This window comes from Panthera leo, chromosome B2, assembly GCF_018350215.1.
Source record: "Panthera leo isolate Ple1 chromosome B2, P.leo_Ple1_pat1.1, whole genome shotgun sequence".
In the NCBI taxonomy this organism is placed as follows: domain Eukaryota; kingdom Metazoa; phylum Chordata; class Mammalia; order Carnivora; family Felidae; genus Panthera; species Panthera leo.
The window spans coordinates 76,561,485-76,582,939 of record NC_056683.1 but is presented as its reverse complement, the minus strand read 5'-3'; the positions used below and the strand labels follow the sequence as shown (position 1 = coordinate 76,582,939).

Sequence of the window (21,455 nt, the reverse complement as noted above, 5' to 3'; positions counted from 1 at the left end):
AGAAGTTAGGAATGCCTGGGTGGCTCAGTTGGTAAGTAAATGGCTCTTGATTTCAGCTCAGGTCATGATCTCACGGTTTGTGGGACTGAGCCCCACGTCAGGTTCTGCACTGACAGCACAGAGCCTGCTTGGGATTCTCTCTCTCTCCTCTCTCTCTGCGGCCCCCTCCCCCGCTCATGCTCTTCTTCTCTTTCAAAATAAATAAACTTTAATAAAAAATAAAGAAGCTGGAGGAATTCCTATGAACACAGCACAAGAGATAGTTTTGAAAGAAGAATAAAAGGCAAATATACTAGTAGCAATGGGAAAGAAAGAATAACAAATAGAAATAAGACAAATCATATGCATTAGGGTCCTCCAGAAAAACCAAACCAATAGGAAATATAGGATATAGATAGATTAGATAGATAGATGTGTCTATGTCTATATCTATGTCTATATCTGTATCTATATGTATATCTATCTACACACACACACACACACACACACACAGAGAGAGAGAGAGAGAGGGAGAGAGAGATCTATAGAGTGGGTGAGTAGGTTGGAGACTCAGGGGAGTGGTAGTTCTAGCCCAAAGACAGTTCTGCTGGCAGAATTAGCAGAATTCATTCTTGTTCTGAAGAGGTCAGTTTTTGTTCTATTAAGGCATTCAACTGATTGGGTAAGATTTATCCACATTATAGAGTGTAATCTGCTTTACTCAAAGTCCACTGATGTAAATGTTAATCTCATCCAAAAAACACTTTCAAAGAAACATCCAGAAGAATGTTTGATGAAACATATCGGCACTATGGCCCAGCCAAGTTGACCCATAAAATTAACCATTATATCCCCTGAATGCCAGGGCAATTTCCATTTATCTGTGTAAGAGACCTTCAGTTGTAAATACTTGAGAATCTACTTTAGAGATCACTTGCTATGTAAAACAGAAGAGAAGAGGTTAGGTTATTGCAAATATTTTGAAGCAATAGATACATCTATACTTACGGTTCTAATGCAAAAATTTAAAGGATGAAAAATGAAAAACTTTCAAATAGTGGAAAAATCTGAAAGCTGATTTTAAAAGGATGTATCATATAAAGAGCTTGTGTGAATTATTCAATTTTTCCTTAAACTGAGAACAAGGGGCAAGAATGGAGTCAAGGGATCATAGACCAGCACAATAGAGGTATTTCTCTCCCACCTCACTCTTTTACCAAAAGCTAACTCGGCCCTCTCTTCTCCTTCTCAGCATCTAGAATCTAAGAGTCAGAGGAAATGAAACTAATTCATTGTACTTTACCAAGGTGGCCCCCCAACTGATATTTGACAAGGGCCTTAGAAATATTCTCTGTTGGATATCATGAGCCAAAGTACTCTCAGCTAAGTCCCCAACAAGTGCAGGTCTTGAAATATGGCAAAAATTTGACATATTAAAAAATATAGTGTGACCTTCACTGGCATTATCACACATCTTTGTTCTACTGAATGACTGTAGACTGAGCCAGTAAACTGGCTCTTATTGTGTGAAATACTCTAAGAAATATATCCATCAGATTTGTCTCCACATGGCTTCCTTGAACTGCCAAAAAGTTATAGCTTATATTATTGTTCTTCAGTTTTCCAATCCAGATTTCAGATTGCTCAAGCATATATGCTAATTCTTAATCAGAATGATAGGTATGTGTTGAAGATCTTTATCTTCAGAGCATGCAATATATACATAGTCTATTCATAATGTATATCATGGTTAATGAATCTTTGAATTTAATCGAACTCTTTCAAGTTGATTTTCAAAGTGTCTTTCCCAAAGGTTATCTTTCATTTTCTATTCTTATACATAAATATCTCTCAGAAATAAACTCTGAGTATCCTTCCAATTCAATACCCTCATTGTATAATCATTTTACAAAGTTGACAAGTTCTAATTACCTACACAATATGAGTTAGGAAAATTCCTTCTCTGACAGGCCATTAAATAAGATTTCCGAGGGGCACCTGGGTGGCTCAATGGTTAAGCTCAGGTCATGATATCACGGTTCCTGAGTTTGAGCTCTGTGTCAGGTTCTGTGCTGACAGCTTAGAGCTTGGAGCCTGCTTCAGATTCTGTCTCCTTCTCTCTCTGCCCCTCCCCCATCCATCCCTCTCTCTCTCTCTCTCTCTCTCTCTCTCTCTCTCTCTCTCTCAAAAATAAATAAAACATTTAAAAAATTTTTAAATGAAAAAATAAAATAAAAAATAATGTTTCTAAGATAAAGATTTTTGATCCATGGCCTTGCCCTGCAATAGTACATGCATTTCGGGTTCCTCCATACACCTGAAATACAGAACATCACAGAACATTCAGAACATCATCTATACTAGTTTTTTGCCACCTAGCTATTTATCATTTAAAGAATCATTAAATTCTCTAAAACCAGAGTTTAAAATACATAACACATGTTATGTATTATAGAGCTAAAGGGTAAAAGGGTTGATATAACATCTTACAAACCTGACTTTGAAAATTTATGATTCTAGGACTTTATGTCCCTGAAGTTATCCTAAAATGATAACTAAGAGCAATTGTATACATTTACTGACAAGGTATGAAATTCAGTTATTATAAGATTTTCCAATCAGTTTCCAGGCAATCATTTGTTTGCAGCCATTATAAACAGGGCTTAAGAATTATCTGAACATCTTATTTAATACTAACTATAATGTATTTGTGAGTAACTACAGTAGAATGGGCAGTTGTAATGTGCTTTTCACAGATGCATTGTAAGACAGCTTTCATTTAAACAGTGTTACATTATCTCGGAGAATAAGGTAAAAGAGAGAGAGAGAGAGAGAGAGAGAGAGACACTAGCCACCAAGTCAAGCTGGTATGCAGAAACCAAAATATTAATTCACTCTGGCAAAGTTGACAAGACTAGAATATCTTTTATTATACACATGAGTACATGTATACATTTAAATGTACTTAATCCTACTTAATTAAACCAGGATTTTACAGGTAAATATTATTCAGGGTCCCAACAGAAAACATATGGAAAATCTAAGAAAAGTTCAGTAAGTTTAACAAGATGGCAAGATGTAGGAAAACCAAAAAGAACAGTATCCTGGGCCTAGTTGAGCTTTATTACCCTTAGGTCTGAAGGGACAAGGGAAGAAAGAGAACGGTGAAGTGGGACACTTTAAAAGAAGCTATCCCTTTAGTGGAGGCTAACAGCTACTCTCTCTTCCCTCTGATCTACTGCTCGGGTTCCCTATTGGCCCAAACCAATGGGAAACCAGAGGACACGGGATTCATTGATGCAATCAATTTAGGTCAGCTTCCCAGAGGATAAAGTAGGTGGAGAAGGTTGAAGCATGGCTTTAGAGTGAGAAATGTAAGATAGTTTGCATAACAAAAAAAATTTTTTTTGGCAGATTTTTTTTTTTAATGAGATAAAAAAAATCTTCTTTGGTCCATGAAGGAGCTTCAAGGAATTTAAGAATTAGTAGAAGTAGGTTGTCATTGATTGTTACAGTAATGGCCCCGGCAAATCACACCTCTCAGTATTCACATCTCTCAGTATCCACATGCTTGTTCACCACCCCTTCCATATTGACCTTGGGCTTGGCCATATGACTTGATACGAACAAGAGAAACATCAGCATACATAATACAAGCAAAAAGTTAATAGGTGAATTCTTGGAATACTGCCCTGATATGTCTAGGCCATGAAGATGCCCAGAATGAAATACCATGTGGGAAGAGATGCCCGGCTGTCTTGGATGTCCCAGCTGAGCCTTGCCCTCAGCAGATCACCTCAGCATGAGTAAGCCCATTCAGAAAAACTCCCCAGTCAACCCACAGAATCATGAGAAATAGTAATTGTTTTTGTTGTAAGCACTGAGTTCTGGGGTGGTTTATTATGCAGCAATAGATAAATGAACACAACCTGATTTGACTGAGGAATGGCTAACCTCCAGTGCTACAGAAATCAATCATGTTCAAATGATATTCCTACAACCCAATTCTCTCTGCCTCTCAATTCAGCTCTACTCTTTTCCCTTCTGTGTGTTGACTTAATTCTCAGAGAGGTTCTCCTCTTGTGGTCAAAAAGATGGTTGCGGCAGGATGTGGAGAAAAAGGAGCACTCATGCACTGTTAGTGAGAATGTAAATTGGTGCAGCCACTGTGGAAAACAGTGTGGCGGATCCTCAAAAAATTAAAAATAGACATACCATACGGTCCTGTAATTCCACTAGTAGGTATTTACCCAAAGAAAACAAAAACTCTAAATCAAAAAAATATATATGCACTCCAGTTTATTGCAGCATTATTTACAATAGTCAAGATATGGAAGCAAACCAAGTGTCCATCAATAGACGAATGGATAAAGAAAATATGATACACACACACACACACACACACACACACACACACACACACACACAATGGAATATTACTCAACCGTTAAAAAGAATGAGGTCTTCCTATTTGTGACAACACGGATGGACCTACAAGGTATTATGTTAAGTAAAATAATTCAGACAGAGAAAGACAAATACCACACAATTTCACTTATAATATGGAATCTAAAAAACAAAATAAATGAACAAACAAAAAGCAGAAACAGAACCATAAATACAGAGAATAAAGTGACGGTTGCCAGAGGGGAGGAAGTTGGGAGACGGGCAAATGGGTGGAATGGGAAGTACAGGCTTCCAGTTATGGAATGAATAAGTCATGAGGATGAAAGGTAACAGCACAGGGACTACAGTCAATGCTACTATAATAGTGTATGATGACAGATGGTAGCTACATTTGTAGTGAGCATAGTATAATGTATAGACTTGTTGAATCACTATGTTGTACACCCAAATTAATGTAACATTGTGTGTCAGCTATAATTCAATTTTTTTTTTTTTTTTTTTAAAGAGATCATTAGGGCTCCTGGGTGGCTCATTCAGTTAAGTGTCAGACTTAGACTCAGGTCATGATCTCATGGCTCGTGGGTTTGAGCCCCACATCAGACTGCTGTCAACACAGAGTTCATTTCTGATCCTCTGCAACCCTTCTCCCTATCCCTCCCCTGCTGGTTCTCTATCTCAAAAAAATATATAAACTTTTTAAAAAATAAGAGAGATGGTTGTAGCACTCCCAGATTTCACATCCTCTATGTTCAAATGTAATAGGACTTTTTCTCCACAATTGGATGAGATAAATCTGACTCTCACTAGCTCAAACTGGATTGTTTCTACCTGCAGACCAATCACTATAGCCAGGAGATGATCTACCTATACCCCTCCTGTGATACAAGTGCAGGATCCCCATCTCTCCCTGCCAGGAACAGATATAATAGTGGGGTTGTCCAGGTGCCCTATGATGCACACATTTTAAGCAGAGGAAAGAAGTACATATCAAATCTGGAATAAGGAAAGATACTTCCAAACAATTTTATATGCCAACACAGGGTATGATGGCTCCTTATCTCCATGTAAGGAAATGAACCAGGTCCAAAGAACTGTTATGCAGCCACACAAGGGTCAACAGACTGTGCATGACTGCCTTTCCCAACAGTCCACCATTGTTCAACAGTCCACCAACCATTGTTCAGCTGCTTAAATACCAGATAAAGTGCATAAAATCTGGTAGGACCACTGTCTGCCCCAAATTTAGAGATAGAGCTGGGTCTAATGGGGCCCTTGAACAATCTATATAGATGCAGTTTGCCTGCAGAGACCTATCATTTTGAGATAGCACTTCATCAGGATCATTAGGAGAACCAGACCCAGGATGATGATCAAGCCTACCCTTGAGGACAGTCTCTAATTAGGAGACCCAAGGGCCTGGAATAAACCAACTAAGGAGTCTGGTGGGGTACTGCGGGTAGATAGTCAATAATCATCCCATCTGAGCACGGATGTTCTTTAGTTTTTGCCTTATATGAATTATTGATATATACACAAGAGTTGTTGGCTGTGGGGAATAAGCTTAGGAATTCCCTGAGCTTGCACCAGATGGGTTAACAAGGCATAAAGAACTAGAAAGCCACAGGATGTACACCCCCAAGTTTGGGTAAACAAGATTAGGTAAATAAGATTAGGTAAATGGCGTAAAGACCCCCAGTATAGGACAAAGGTATAAGAATAGGGTATCTCAGGATGAAAACATCCAAGATGAGGTAAACAAGATTAGGTATTCAGGGCAGAAATGCCCCCCAACTTAGTACAACAGCAGAAAGCTGCTTTCACAGGAAGGAAGGACCAAATTAGGTAAACACGTACATAGGGCGGTGGGGGAGGTTGCCCAGAGTGGAGCCTTGCTGACCTTGAGGTAGCATGCTGTCTTTCTTGTCCCCTAGGCCAGTTTAGGTAAACAGACATGGGGCCTCACGTCCTCTGTAAAGAACCTTCACCAGGAACCAGGATTTTGTTTTGTATTGACCCAAACCCCTAACACCACACATCTTCAAAACCCCCTTTGCCTCATGCCCATGAGTTAATTAATGTTCACGATTTCATTGTCTCTTTGTGCATGTCCATTACCATGTTTCTAAGCCCTCTTATCCTAATAAAAATGGAGCAAGGACCCTTACTCTGGGCTCTTGTTTCCTCCCAGACATTAGCCTCTCGTATTTTTAAATCCTGCATCCCATTTTCTTGCTGGACAAGACAGAACTCCAGACCCAGAGTCTACAACAGTTGGCAATAATACAAATGCCTCACTGTTCTGCCAACAGATAATCAAGGCTGTTCAATTATTCATCACCACCTTAGCTAGTGAGTTTGTTGAGTCTTGTTGGTTTTGGATGGCTTGGAGGTCTGAGTCAGACCTGTACCACTCAGGCTATCACATGGGAATATGGAACTAGGGCCTTAACCCCCAATTTAGAGGGACTTCTCTCTACCACATAGAGAAGTCTTCTGGAGGAATCTCATTACTTTCGTTTATCTATCCAGTTTTACCAATCAAAGCCATATTGCTCTGCGGATCAACCCTATTCTCCTTTTTCCCCCTTTGTAATCTCTTGAATTCACCTTTTGGCCCTCTGGGCATGGCTTCCCCTTGTTTGTTTTCTATCTGTTCAGCCCAAGTTGTTGGAAACCATTGAAATCATTTTGTTTTTATCCCAAGCAAGACTTTTCAGTGGAGCTTTTCCATTGTTTCCCTCACAGTCATTTCAGGGTCAACAGCAGTGATAGCGGGGTCTTCCACTGGGAAGGGTCCTGTTGCATGAAGGCCTCCAATACATCATCCATGTACCCAGACACAGGGTCACATAATCAGGTATGGCTTTTACCTGAAATGCAGTTGTGGCTTTATGAATGGCTTTCCAGGGGGTCTTAGTCTTAGGGAAGTCCTTACAGTTAAGAATATTGTTCTCATACTCCTTGCAATCTAGATCAAGAGTAACATGGACTGAAGGGAACCTAGGTGGCTCAGCCGGTTGAATGTCCAACTTCAGCTCAGGTATGATCTCACAGTTTGTGAGATCAAGCCCTGCATTGAGCTCTCTGCTGTCAGCACAGGGCCCGCTTTAGATCCTGCCTCCCTCTCTCTCTCTGACCCTCTCCTGCTCGCTCTCTCTCTCAAAAATAATAAACATTAAAAAAAAAAAAAAAAAGAGTGACATGCACTCTTCGTCCTGTTGGTTGCCCTACTCAATGTAGATTTTTAAAATGCACTGCAGCAAAAGGTCAGTGGTTAGCTTCGACTGCACCATTCAGCCTGGGACATTTGGGTCTGCAAGGCCTTCTCGTCGAACAGGGGCACCAACCAAGCTGCATGAGAATTCCCTGGCCTCCGCCCAAATCTATCTTTCAGTTTTTGTATTTCACTCTCCAAAAAGGACCTCATTTGATCAGTTTCATGTTCAGCAACATCATTGGTGGTTTGCATTTAGTGAAAACAAGTCTTACTTGGGGCTCTTAAGCAACTCGGATCAAAGAGAGCTTCCTACACAGGGGCCTTTGACCCCCCCTTGAGTGTCATCTGCAGCTCCTGGCATGTGGGAGTTAGAGGACAGTGTGGAAGTATGAAGATGGCCAGAAGCCAGGTTAACTTCCCAATATTTTTAGGGCCCACCTCTTGCATTTCTGCCCTCATCCATCACACCAGTTTATCCTTGGTGACAGGGAGACTGCCTACGTTTCACTTATTCCCACTCATCCAGAGACAGCACAGTATCTCAGTCAGGCCCTCCTCCCCCCAGGAAGCTGACATCATTCTAGGATGGCTGGACTGGGGAACGCCATGCATCTGCATCATGTACTAACATGGTTGGTGACCTTCTCACTGCACTAAACTGTTGAGCAATTGACACCTGTTACCAAACACCAGGAAAAGCAGTGGCAAGATGTCAACCTACTGCAAGAGTTTTCAGGTGTTGGCACTGCCAAGAAAGACAAGACTCACACAGGCACTGGATGGAATAATACTTTATTCACAGAGATAGAGCAAGATCAGCTTCAATACTGAGTGTCAGTCCATCATGGCCAGTGCATCTTGCCCCAAAGTTGGCACAGGGAGATAGTCTCTACTCAATCCTCTTATGTAGCAGGTGAAGAACACTCTTCCCTTCCCACCAGAAACAGATATTGCAGTAGGGTTGGTGTGGTGCCTTATGAGGCACATGCCTTAAGCAGAACAAAGAGGGACATATGAAATCCTGAATCAGGAAAGATAATCCCAGATAAATCCATATGCCCAGCAGGCTATCAGGACTCCTTATCTTTGTGAAAGCAAATGTTCCAGGCCCAAGGCATGATCTTCATCTCTTCATCATCACTATTTCACTGAGACCATGTTTACAAGATCACCAGTAATCTTCATGTTGCCAAACCCAAAGGTTATTTCTGTTATTGTACTTGTCCTTTTGGGAGCATCCCAAATGAATAAATGAATCTCTCTCTCTGTTTACCTCTTTCAGAGATATCACACTTTCCAGTTTTCCCCTTAGGCGGGTTTCCTTTGCTGTCACTTCCTTCTCTACTAAAACCCTAAAGTTAGCAGGACACCAAGGCTCTGCTCTGTCCTGGGATTTCTCCTCTTTATTTATACTCTTTCCCTGATGACCTCAGTGTCATGTTTTAAATATCTTACTTATGCCAAAGACACTCAAGCCTTGACCTCTCCTCTGAACTTTGGACTCAAGTATCAAACTGTCCTTGATGTTGCCACATATACAAGGCTTTTCCTCTAATTTAAGTTCTTTAATTTTATTCCATGAACTTAACACTTTACTATTTCAGAGTTTTCACAAGATTTTCTTCAAATTACATTTGTGTGTTCTGCCATCAAACCTAGAATTTACTGACGAGTTCAGTTTAGAAACTAGGAAAACAAAAGAACATTGTACTAAGAGAAGATTCTTTAATTCTAATATTGGAAGTCTGATTTTTTTTTCTGCTTTGGAATAATTATGCTTATGCTATTTAATATGGTATATATACTTCTACCATGATTTAAGAAAAAGTTATAATAGTGAACTTTATTCTCATGAATTATCTACCCAGATCTTTGTGTATATTGAAATGTTTTCAAAAGCTGTCTACTGCAGTATATCTGATTACACTATGGTACTGGTTCTAGGCTACTGTTGTTGGCGTTTTCTTTCTTTTCTTCCCACACTTGTCTGTACACAAAACTTCAATCATCCTCTTTACCTTCATTTGCTCAATGAGCCTTCTCCAGCCCTGACTTTTCTCTTGGGCTTCATTTCTACATTTCTGATTATCCACTGGACAAATGGAACTCAATGTTCTACCCCATATTTAGCACAAGCAAAAATGAATCTTCTTTTCACTTCTCCCAAATCAGTAACTTCTGACCTACCTCTTCCTCTCAATGGAGCTGTCATTCTCTTGGCTGCCTGGGCTCCATTGTTTTCTCTCTTCTCCCACATTTCATCATCACATCCTACTTTTTCTTCCTTTAACACAGCAATATCATGCCCTCATGACATTATGAATTTGGTGAAAGACTTGGGAATGTGAGTTCACTGAGATCTCTATGCCTCTTTTTTTTTTTTTTTTTTTTTTACCTCTAATACAAGGTTAAAAATACATACCAGGATTGTTTTGAAGATTACATGATCTAATACACATAAGAACTTGACACCACTTTAAGTTCTGTGTGTTCTTCTCTTCCCTGCCTTCCATTTCCATTGCCAACATTATAGTGGTGTCCTTCACAATATCTCATCTAAATGACTGCACTAATTTCTAAACTGTGCTTTTTAATCTTTCCTCCAAACACTTCCTAAAACACTATTTGGTTCACATTATGATCTCATCAAAAAGACTTTAATGATTTTAATTTTTAAAGCAGAGATATCTAAAATTAAGTTTACAGACTTCTTATTAAACTCTAAACTCTTTCAGGAAGGACAAGGACTTCTGTGTATTTGTATTAGCTGTCCTTGAAGCACACGGCATGCACCACAGGCTCAATGAATATTTCCTCCAAAAAATTATTAAAATGATGATCTCATCTAAAAGTATGTTAAGAATATGAGAACTATTTTTAGCATGTTAGGTTCTTCAAGGATACTTTTATTTATTTATTTATTTATTTATTTATTTATTTATTTATTTATTTATTTATTTAATTTTTAAATTTATATCCAAGTTAGTTAGCATATAATGCAGTAATGATTTCAGTAGATTCCAGTGATTCATCCCCTTTGTATATCACCCAGTGCTCATCCCAACAAGTGTCTTCCTTAATGCCTCTTACCCATTTAGCCAATCCCCCCACCCACAATCCCTCCAGCAACCCTCAGTTTGTTCTCTGTATTTAAGAGTCTCATGTTTTGTCCCCCTCCTTGTTTTTATATTATTTTTGCTACCCTTCCTTTATGTTCATCTGTTTTGTATCTGAAAGTCCTCATGAGTGAAGTCATATGATATTTGTCTTTCTCTGACTAATTTCACTTAGCATAATACCCTCTAGTTCCATCCACATAGTTGCAAACGGCAAGATTTCATTCTTTATGATTGTTGAGTAATATTCCATTGTATATATATACCACATCTTCTTTATCCATTTATCCATCGATGGACATTTGGGCTCTTTCCATACTTTAGCTATTGATGATAGTGCTGCTATAAACATTGGGGTACGTGTGCCCCTTTGAAAGAGCACACCTGTATCCCTTTTTCAAGGACACTTAAATTTCAGTTCTGACCTTTATATGGTCTTTCTTTAATCATTTCAAATATTTGGTAGCAATTTGCTTGACTGTTTTAGGTGTAGGAGCAATGACTGATGGCTTCATCCCTCACTGTTTTTCTGTTTCTTGAAGAGATAAACACCTTGAAGGAGTTGTGTAACAGCTTCAGCCATCGCTCATGTTCGCTGGAGGGCAGTGCTGTCAATAAGCAAGTTCTGGATTCATTTTATTTTGCATTGCATGTGTTAGTTATTAGTTGGAGTCAAAAGCTAATATGGAAAATTTTTTTTTCTTTAAAGACTGGAATATGTTTCAGGTATGCTGTACCACACTTACCTGAAAACAGTGATTCTCAAACTTCTATATGTATATGAATCACCATTGACCTGTGCCATCCAATAAAGTACCCACTAGCCATATGGCAATGGGACACTTGAAATGTGGACAGTCAAACCGAGATATGCTGTGACTGTAAAATACACACTGGATTGCAAGGACTGAGTACAAAAAAGGAATGGAAAATATCTCAATAACTTGTGTTGATCAGATGTTGAAATGAAAATATTTTAGTTATATTGGGTTAAATAAAATGCATTAGAATTAATTATATCCAAATCTTTTTATTTTTTAAAATGTGGCTACTATAATATTCAAAGTTACATATGCAATTCTCATTTGTGGTTCATGTTATATTCCTGTTGAACAGCATTGGCTCATATGGTTGTTTAAAAATGTTTCCTGGGTTGGGGTGCTTGGGTGGCTCAGTCGGTTGAGCATCCAACTCTTGATTTTGGCTCAGGTCATGATTCCAGGGACGGGATGGAGACCCTGCACTGAGCCCCACATCAAGCTCATGCTCCGCATGGAGCCTGCTTAAGATTCTCCCTCTTCTCTCCCTCTCCCCCACTTGTCAGTTGTCTCTCTCATTAAAAAAAAAAAAAAAAAAGTTCCCTGGGTCCCATTTTTAGAGATTCTTCTTTGGTTGTTGCACATTAGGGCCCAAAAATCTGATATTTTTAGCTCTCCAAGTAATTCAATTGATAAGTCAGGGTAGGGAATTATTGTTTCATACTGCTTTTGATGGTCTTCAACACAGCAGTGATTCAAAGATAACACGGAGAAATAGTTTTCAATTTTGATTGTGTAATAACTGCCATCCCATAAAGTAATATGCATGTTTTTCAATTAGCAAAACACTCTTCAATATATCATCACAACACGACTATTTTGTGGTAGTGGAAGGATGGTACAAACAATTCAGCAGTATCTATCACAAACTTAAGTGCACATAACCTTTGACTCACCTTTAGAAATTGATCTTGCAGATCTTCGAACAAGATCCCTATAATATATCTGTAATTCGCTTCAGCACAATTTGAAATAGTGAAAAACCGGAAACTGAGGAAATAAATTATGATATATCCAACTGAATACTATGCAGGCTATAAACAAGAATAAGTTCATTTATAAGTACCGGTATGAAAAAATGTTTAAATTTATGAGGGGCAAGAAAGTTGCAGAAAAGTATGCAGATCTTACCTGTACATATAAAATATTAAAAAATATGTATTTGTATTTGCATAGAAATATTTGTATATGCATATACAATTCAAAAGTTTCAAAAACTGTTAATAGTGGTTACTGCTAACAGTGAAGAGATTCCCAGTGATATGGAAAGGATCTTTTTGCTTTTTATATCCTTTTGTACTGTTTTAGTTTTTTTTTACTATGACCAACATGTAAATTTACATTTACATTACAAAATACTGTTAAAATATCTATGTAATGCCTAGCCAAGTAAATATTTCATCACTTAGGTCCCTGTTACAGAAATTTGATTTACACTATTATCCTGTAAGCTGCAATTTGGTCTTCATTTTAATTTTCTAAAAGGCCACCACATATATTCATTTATTCATTCAACCAATAGTTACAGACAACCTACTTTATGCTGGACAGAACACTGTTCTAAGGCCGAATAATAAAAAGTGGACACAAAACCATGTGTTCCTTAGACATGGGGAGGACAATAAACAAACCCAGACATAAATAATAATTAGTAATGAGTGTCATGAAGGCCTGAGTTTTCAAATGCTAGAATGTTCAAATGTCATGTGTGCTTGTGTGTGCATACACATGTATTCACTTACACATATTAATTAATACAATCTTGGCTACTTAATTTTTTAAGAGTCGTTTGTATATAGTATTCTGGGATATTTCTCAAACTAAATTTTCTCTTGCATTCATTATAACGAACTCGGTCAAACAAATTAAAAATAGCAAAGCTTTTCAGTTGTGTCAATTTAGACAAATTACTTAGCTGCTTTAGGACCAATTTTCTCCTCCACCAAATGGGGTATTTACCTCGGGTTGGCTGCGTCGGGGAGAACTCTACGCGCAGACCACGTAACGCAACAGCAGCGCCTGGCACAATGAAGCACAGGGATGGGGTGGGGCGGGTAGGGCGCGGACGCCCGCACTGGGGCGCAACTGGGCCGCGTGCGGCGCGGCGGGCCGGCTGTCCCGCAGAGGCGCGGTATTCTCGCCGTGGACCGCAAGAGAAAGGCGGTGCTTTCACATACTTTTTTCACCTAAGCACTTCTGCACGCCAATTTATCTTTCTGGGAGTGCGGAGACCAGTGCCCGCCAGCTCCTGCGGCGCCCGCTGGGCGTCAACTCCCGCCGCGCCAAGTCAGCCCGACTTTTCGAGATGGTCAAATGCTGAGGCCGTCCTGCGCTACAAAACTCAAGCCCACTCCCGGCCCCAAGCTGGCCAATCTGTTCAGGGCGCATTTGGCCCGGGGCAGGCGGTAGACTCGCCTCCAACTGCGGCTGTTGGTTTGAATTCTGGCGCCACTCCCACGCCACGTAGAGCTAGACTCGGAAGCGACGGATCTTCGAGCGCAGCGGGCGCGCACCGGGGACTGGGCGGGCGTGCAGCGGACGGGCGACGCGCGCACCACGCCCCGGAAGCAGCCCCCGAAAGAAAAGAGCCGCCGCGCGCGCTCCCGCTCTCTCCCCTCAGGAAACGGCCACGCCCCCGTCATCTCCCAAGTCCAATAGACGCGAGAGGGTGGGGCGGCCTCGGTCTGACTCAGGGGAGGCTATAAAGGGAACTGCTGGCAGCGCAGCTCGGTCTTTTACGTCTGGATTTCGGAGGCGTTGTGTTGTTTTTGGTGAGTGGGCGCTGTGGGCGAGGACCCGAGCGGGCTGTATTGGAATAGACTGAGGTTCGCTGCAGCACTGTGAGAAGATTGGAGATTTGAGTTTAGGGTGCTGTGTGTAGAAAACTTACACGTGGAAAACACGCAGCCGGGCCGCCACGTGTCCTCAGTGGTAGTGGTGGCGGCAGGCTTCGAGCTTAGGCGTGTGGAGGCTGGTGCTGATGGCCACGAGCGGTGTGCGCGGCCTGCTTGCTAAACGCCGACATCTGGCTGGCCAAGCCTGAGCGGCGGCGGGAAAACCATATTCCCGGTATTTGGGGCAGGGAGTTTTACGTTGAGCAAGAGGCCTTTAATAAGGAGAGTGTCGTTTTCTCGTCGCGGATCAAAAAGGTCATTTGAAAATGGGCAGCCCTGACGTTGCCTGAGATTGAGTTGTATTGTGCCCAGGTGGCGCTGTGTGCAAACCAGATTAATGATTGGGAAGATTTTAGTACTGAAAACCTTCAACTGTCATTCTGTAAGAATGCTTAATTTTAAATATTTTGGTCCCCTTCAGGAACAATGGCTCTCAGTGGCATAACGGAGCTGTTACCTGGAGATGTTCAGGTAAGTACTGTTGAGCTTAGTTTTTAAACTGAAGAAATAAACCTGTTGATTTACAGGAAAAGATGGTGCATCATTTGAAATTTGCTTTCTACTAGATACAAAGGAAAACTAGAAAATACGTGAGGGAATATTTGCTGGGAAATTACTTGGTTGGAACCTGACCATTTTACCCAGGTATGTGTTGGGCTAATAATTTGACTGTTGGGCTACTTTGATTCAGTGCGATTAGTCCATATGTAGATTAAAATGAAAATTTTTTTTGTCCTTGAACAGCATCCTGGGAGTTGATGAATACTAACAGACCTACAAATGTCACTGGCTAGCAACGTAATTTTTAAAGTAAGTTGTGTGACTTACAAGATCAACTGTAGTGTTTCTAATACAGTGCTTACCTCTTAAAGTTGCTTTGGCTTACGGTAAATTTCACTGTAACATAATTTAGTGGATTATGGTCTTATCAATGATGAAATCTATCCCGAAGCTGACCACCTGAAGAAAAACATACGGATTCGGCTTCTGAGATAAGACTGAAGTTTTTATAGTCTGGATTTTATAACTGAGAGGGTTCTGTTAGGTTATAAATCTTGTAGGGGGAGAACTGCTACCTCAAAATGTGTTGTGGGTTTTTTGTTTTTTTTTTTCTTCTCTGCCAACAGTGAGGGGTCGCTGTCTTTCCATTGAAAGAGGCCAGTTTGCTGTGACCTTCCTAAGATGTAACCCATTTCTGTGAGTGGAGATTTTTTTCCCTTAACAGTTCATCAGTACTTTGTCCTTGGTCTTAATCCATGATGATCTTATCCCGAACCTGAATATCTGTTGAGAAAACTTATACGGATCTGGCTTCTGAGATAGACCATTATAAGGACAATGATATTTTTAAAAATTCTTTGGCTCTTCTGATGTTGGTAGTCTTGTAAATCTCAAATGTTTTTCCTTTTCTAGGGTTAATACCACCAGATTTACTTGTGAAAAATCGATAAGGAAAAGCTCTTCATTTAACTGACATGGGAAGAAAACCTACAAATCAAGACAATATTTTTTTATTTCTGTAAACAGGTTATGAAACCGCATCAGATTCAGATTAATGTATTTGTAAGATTTAAGCCATTACTTTTTATGTCATACTGCCCTAGAGAATCCTAACCTGTTAAGCAGATTACTTTGTAGATCTATTTCTATTTTAAATACAGGAATGCAAAGGAAGGTACATGTTTTTAATGGAGAAGTCTTTGATTTCAGTTAACCAGACTTGTAATCAGCTTATTGTGAATGTTTCACCTTTGGCCACCTGTTTGAATTTAAAATCTACGATTGTAATTAAAGCTGAGTGAAAATTTACACTGAATATTGTGGAAAAGTCCTTAGATTTTTATGGAGAGATGACTCATTTTGGCAGTATCACACGGTACAGATCATGTTGGGTTTTGTAGCGTACTGAATATTACTGGATTAGTGGTGAGCAAAACGGAAAGACTGAGTCTGTTACTGGGGGAGGGGAAAATAACAGGTATTACTGGTTCTAATTACTGAATTCTGGAATGTTTGGTCCTAATGAATTATAGTTTGAAAGGATGCTTAAGATGGAAAATGTGAGGGACACCTTGGTGGCTCAGTAAAACATCTCAGCTCCTCCATGCTGGGTAAGAAACCTACTTTAAAAAAAAAAGATGGAAAAATGTGGAATGCTGAACATGAAGAGAGCACAGCATGACAACGGGTCATGGGGGAAGTTCACTGATAAAACCAAACATTGCATAGAATGGATTTAGTATAGACAGTAATAGCATCTGATCTAACCAAGATGGTTTGGCCCCATGCATGATCATTTTCCCTAAATAGCTACATGAATAAATTGTTGCTAAGCCTATACTTCAGTGTTAGTCAAAAGAATATTCTTGTCAGCTTATGATTATGAACTACCTTTTTTCCTAAAATGTTTTCTTAGTGCAAATACAACGTTGGACCCATGTAGTTTAAGAGGCTCAGTGACAACCATGCCTTTTAGTGAGCAGGTACAAAGGGAAAAGCCACTTGGTATAACAGATTACATGTGTAATGGGATTTTGATATATTAACAAAAGAAAAGTGATTGGGGTCTGTACAACCTTTTCAAGAAACTGTCTAGCCTTTTGTCAAAGCTGGCACCTCACTTCAAAACAAGTTGTGAAATAGATAAAATTTGCTTTGGAGCACTCTGACCTCTTCCTGCAATTTCTGTTGTTGCTCCTTTCCCTCTCAATTGATCTGGTAATATGTCACATGTCTTTAGTTTATTATAATGTGCATTTTATGGATTGCAGTGTTACTGGGCTCTGCTAAGGAGGTTAGAAGTAAAACACTTCTGTGTCCTCATTTTGTTAATAGCGACATGAAATACCAAGAAAACCAAAGGCAGGCTATAAAGAAAGTGAGAAAAAATGTCTTGAGATTGAACAAGTGGATTTGAGTCAAAACCATCTCAGATGAGATGTGAGAAAGATAACATTTTTGGCATAAACACTTGGAGCAAAGATTATATGCTCCAGGACCTCAGAATGATGAATTTGAAATTTAGGTATCAATTGTGTGGTTAGATGTAGGACAAATAAGGTAGAAGATAGGCTGAAATGTTTTGGGGTGACAACAGTAAAAACCTATGGTTATTTGAATTCCCTAAAACATTTTTTTCAGGGGGAAGGCACATAGCAGAAAATCACATTTAGTCCCTTTGACTCTATACAGAGTGTACACTTGAACAAGTAAGTCAGATCCAAAAAGGTACGCTTTAGTGAAATTAAGCTTGAAAGCTCAACATGTTATAATTAACGTCAGCTGCCATTAAAATTACTAATTGTTTCAAACCTGTAATATACCTAAATGGTATTTTTCATTCATACAACGTGGTGTTGACGGTCATTCTACTAGCCTTCTGTTTTATGAATGTTAACATACCAGGTATTCCTTTCAAGTCACTGACTAAGGGACTTAACCCTCTGAGCATATGTGCAATTTAATAGAGAACTTAATGGAGACAAAGCTTTCAAGACCTGAGGAATAAAAGACGACGGCTATAATAGACTGGGATCTGCTTGGTTAGGACTGATACCAGAAGTTGAAAGCAAAACCTACATGTGTCTGGCTTTAGTGGCTTTAACCAATAGGAATGCTTTATGCCTTCCATCACGCTTCCAGGTTATCTTCAAATATAGTAGGCTCAAGCCTACCATTTGGTGCTTTCTAAAATTCTGTTGCCAGAAATCTAGTATCAACTGCACTTCCCAATCAAGTGCTCTCTGAATTGATAATACACTTCATAAATCCTTAACTGTTTACCCACCCTGTGAGGAATCTTGGTTGTGCTCAGGTTTTTAACACCCAATTTCCCAGTTAGAATATTTATTTGAATTCCAGCCTTCTAGGATAGTCTGCTTATCTTTTGCTGGTCCTTCCTTCCTTTAGGTGGGACTCTCTTTTTCATCTTTCCTCCCAAAAGCTTGGTTCTGGATCCAAGTAGCACTCACAGCATAGTATAGTAATTATAATTGCCTGGCTGAATATTACCACTGCCTCTGGCCTTGCTGCACCTCACTGATTCTACTTATTTGCATATGTATGAAGATCAGATCAAAGCACAAGTTTGCCATGAGGTGCTGGAAGGTTTATGGACCATCTTGGGGTGGAGGAGAGGGTATCTTTTCAAAATGACAATCGAACTCCTTGGTCTCATTCTTACAAGACCTGGCCTCTTCCCCTTATTACTAGTCTACTGCTACAGTCCTGTCATGCCATGTGGCTGAGTTAAAACAAAATGAGTTAATGTCACAGAACCCCTGAGTACACTATAATCGAACCTTTTTGGGAACTTAATTATGCTCATTCAGTTGATTCTAATTCTTTTCAAAATAGTATTAATAATGTAAAAAGCATTTAAGAATACTCAGAAATTAGCATTTGAGGAAAATAACATTTACACATATAATGCGTTACTTAGGTCAGTAAACTTGACATATCCTTGCCTCCTAACTATATAAAGTATAATTGTACATTTTTAAATGTACAGTTTGATGAGTTTTTCCTTTGATACACACCCATGAAAACATAAGTTTTAGAGAAGTACAGAGTTAAGAGATCTGAGCTGGAGAAATAAAATTGGGAATCATCCACATGTGGATGGTGTATTTAAAGCCATAAGATTACATGAGATCACCAAAGGAGTGAATATAGATAAAAGGAGTGGCCCAAGAGTTGAGTCCTGGAACATTCTAAGAGTAGGGGATTCTGGGTTTAGTTAAAATCCTGGAGATTATTTTGTGCCTGGGACAAAAATTGAGAAGCAGAAATCTATTGTCAAGTCCAACTGCTATATCAAGAAAAGGAACTAGATGGAAAATCAAAGAGTTTTGGAATAAAAGCAAGAGTGAAAACTAAGCAAATAATTGGGCTATAGGGCTGGAGATAGCCTTGATTTAATGCAGAGCCTTAGCATAGAAATTGAAGGAGTTAATATCTGAGAAAGACTTTGTAAATTATCGGGCAAAGTAGTCTTCAGGAAAGAATAAGATAAGGAATTTAGGAAGTATGATAAGGGTTTTCATCAGACACTGCAGACTTAGAAAAGTGGAGTTAGCTACAGACAAGTTAGAGGTTTGTCTTACAGAGCCAAAGTACCTGCTGAGGCTAAAAACTACCGATTTTAATAGTTAATCAGCATAATTATTCACTGTTCTCCTATGGGATTTATCTGCCTGGGAGCAGGAAGCAGATCAGTGGATTCATCCAAAATTAGGAATAAAGTGGCCAGGAAGAGCAAAACAATAACAAGCCAAGAGAATTGATTTGGTAAAAGTGTTTTTAAAATTATTAACCTTGAGATCCAGTCTGATTAGGGAAAAACACAAAACAAGTGAGGGTCCCAAGTGAGACAAAGATCATATGTACCATGAAAACTTACTGTTGAAAACTAGGTAAAATAAGGCCCTCTCCAGTTATACCACAAAATGACCCATAGTGTGTTGTATTCTGATTGTTGGTTTCTCTCTCTCTGGCCCTAGAATGTGAATCCTTTACAAAAATAAACTGCCGTTTAATCTCAAATTTTGCCTAGAACAATGTAATGACTCCCATAAGAAATTGTCTAAATGGAATTCAATTTGTGTATCTAAGGTGGGCAACAATGATGTGATTTAACCTCTCCAAAAGGGGTAAAAGAAATAAAAGTTGGAAGGTGTTTTGGACAAATACTTGTGTTCCCCAAAATCCATATGTTGAAGCCCTAACCCTAGTGTGGCTATATTTGTAGACAGAGCTCAAAAGAAGTTAACTGAGTTTAAATAAGCTCATAAGGGTAAGGCTCTGATCTGGGAGGAGGAGTGTCCTTATAAAAAAAGACACCAGAGAACTCACTCTCTCCCTCTCCCCTAGCACACCCACAAAGAAGAGGTCACATGAGCACACAGTGTGATGGTGACCACCCACAAGCCAAGACAAGAGGCCTCAGAATGTTGAACTTCCAGCCTCCAGAACTGTGAGAGAAAATTCATTTCTATTGTTTAAGCCACCCAGTCTGTGATATTTTGTTACGGCAGCTCTAACAGACTTAAGAAGCAGAGGATAAATGGCCACTGCTATAATTTTGGGAGTTTATATTTAGCTAAAGAATTATGAGTAATAACTATGAAAAAAGCCCATGCAATGTAATCTCTCTGGCTTTATACATTTTCCCTTTAGGTTTCTATTTATTACACTGGAACTAAATCTACAATGTACTTTCTTATTGAATATTAGCAAACACAGCTGCTAGTCACAAAGCTTCCTCTCCACTTGTTTCATCATCAAGTTCAATTATTTGAGAAATAGGTAATTTCTCAATAAAAAATACTAGGGAACAGGGACACCTGGCTGGCTCAGTCAGTAGAGCATGTGACCCTTGATCCTGGGGTCGTGAGTTCAAGCCCCATGTTGGGCATAGAGCTTACTTAAAAAATAAAAATAAAAATAAATCAGTAAAGAAACCAGAAATTGAAATGAAACTATCTTGGATAGAAAGTGAATGTTGTCTGAGGTCTTATGCTTCACAGGAAAAACTTTTTAATATAAATGAAATTACTTCTTTCATAATCACCTCATATAACAAATTATTTAGGCTTACTAAATATTTCAGTCTAAAATTTCCTTTTTCTATAGAAACATTAAGATTGCAGTAAGTTTTGGGGTACCTGGGTGGCTCAGTTGGCTAAGTATCTGACTCTTGGTTTTGGCTCAGACAATGATTCATAGTTTGTGGGATCAAGCCCCATGTAGGTCTCTGTGCTGACAGAGCAGAGCCTGCTTAGGATTTTCTCTCCCTCTCTGCACCTCCCTGCTCACGCTCTCTCCCTTCCCCTCCCGCTCTCAAAATAAATGAAATAAACTTTAAAAAAAAAGATTACAATAAGTTTTAACTTAACATTTTTTATAACTGATAGGTCACACCTATCATGATATTGTTCCCTATTTAATGAAAGATGCTTAATATAAAATAGTTACTGACACTTTCATAGCTCTTTTTATTTTTCACAATACTTTGACATATATT

General features: G+C 39.2%; 1 long non-coding RNA gene and 2 other non-coding genes across 3 annotated transcripts; all 3 read left to right on the top strand.

Moving 5' to 3' along the window:
• The first annotated feature begins 14,181 nt into the window (after positions 1-14,181).
• LOC122220149 lies at positions 14,182-16,247 on the top strand. The gene is made up of 6 exons (XR_006202694.1): positions 14,182-14,308; positions 14,853-14,902; positions 14,998-15,076; positions 15,176-15,241; positions 15,559-15,628; positions 15,845-16,247. It is a non-coding gene; the product is annotated as an uncharacterized LOC122220149 (long non-coding RNA).
• On the top strand, positions 15,358-15,425 carry LOC122220860. The gene has a single exon (XR_006203027.1). It is a non-coding gene; the product is annotated as a small nucleolar RNA SNORD50 (small nucleolar RNA).
• Positions 15,683-15,752, top strand: LOC122220859. Its single transcript, XR_006203026.1, has one exon. It is a non-coding gene; the product is annotated as a small nucleolar RNA SNORD50 (small nucleolar RNA).
• Positions 16,248-21,455: the final 5,208 nt, after the last annotated feature.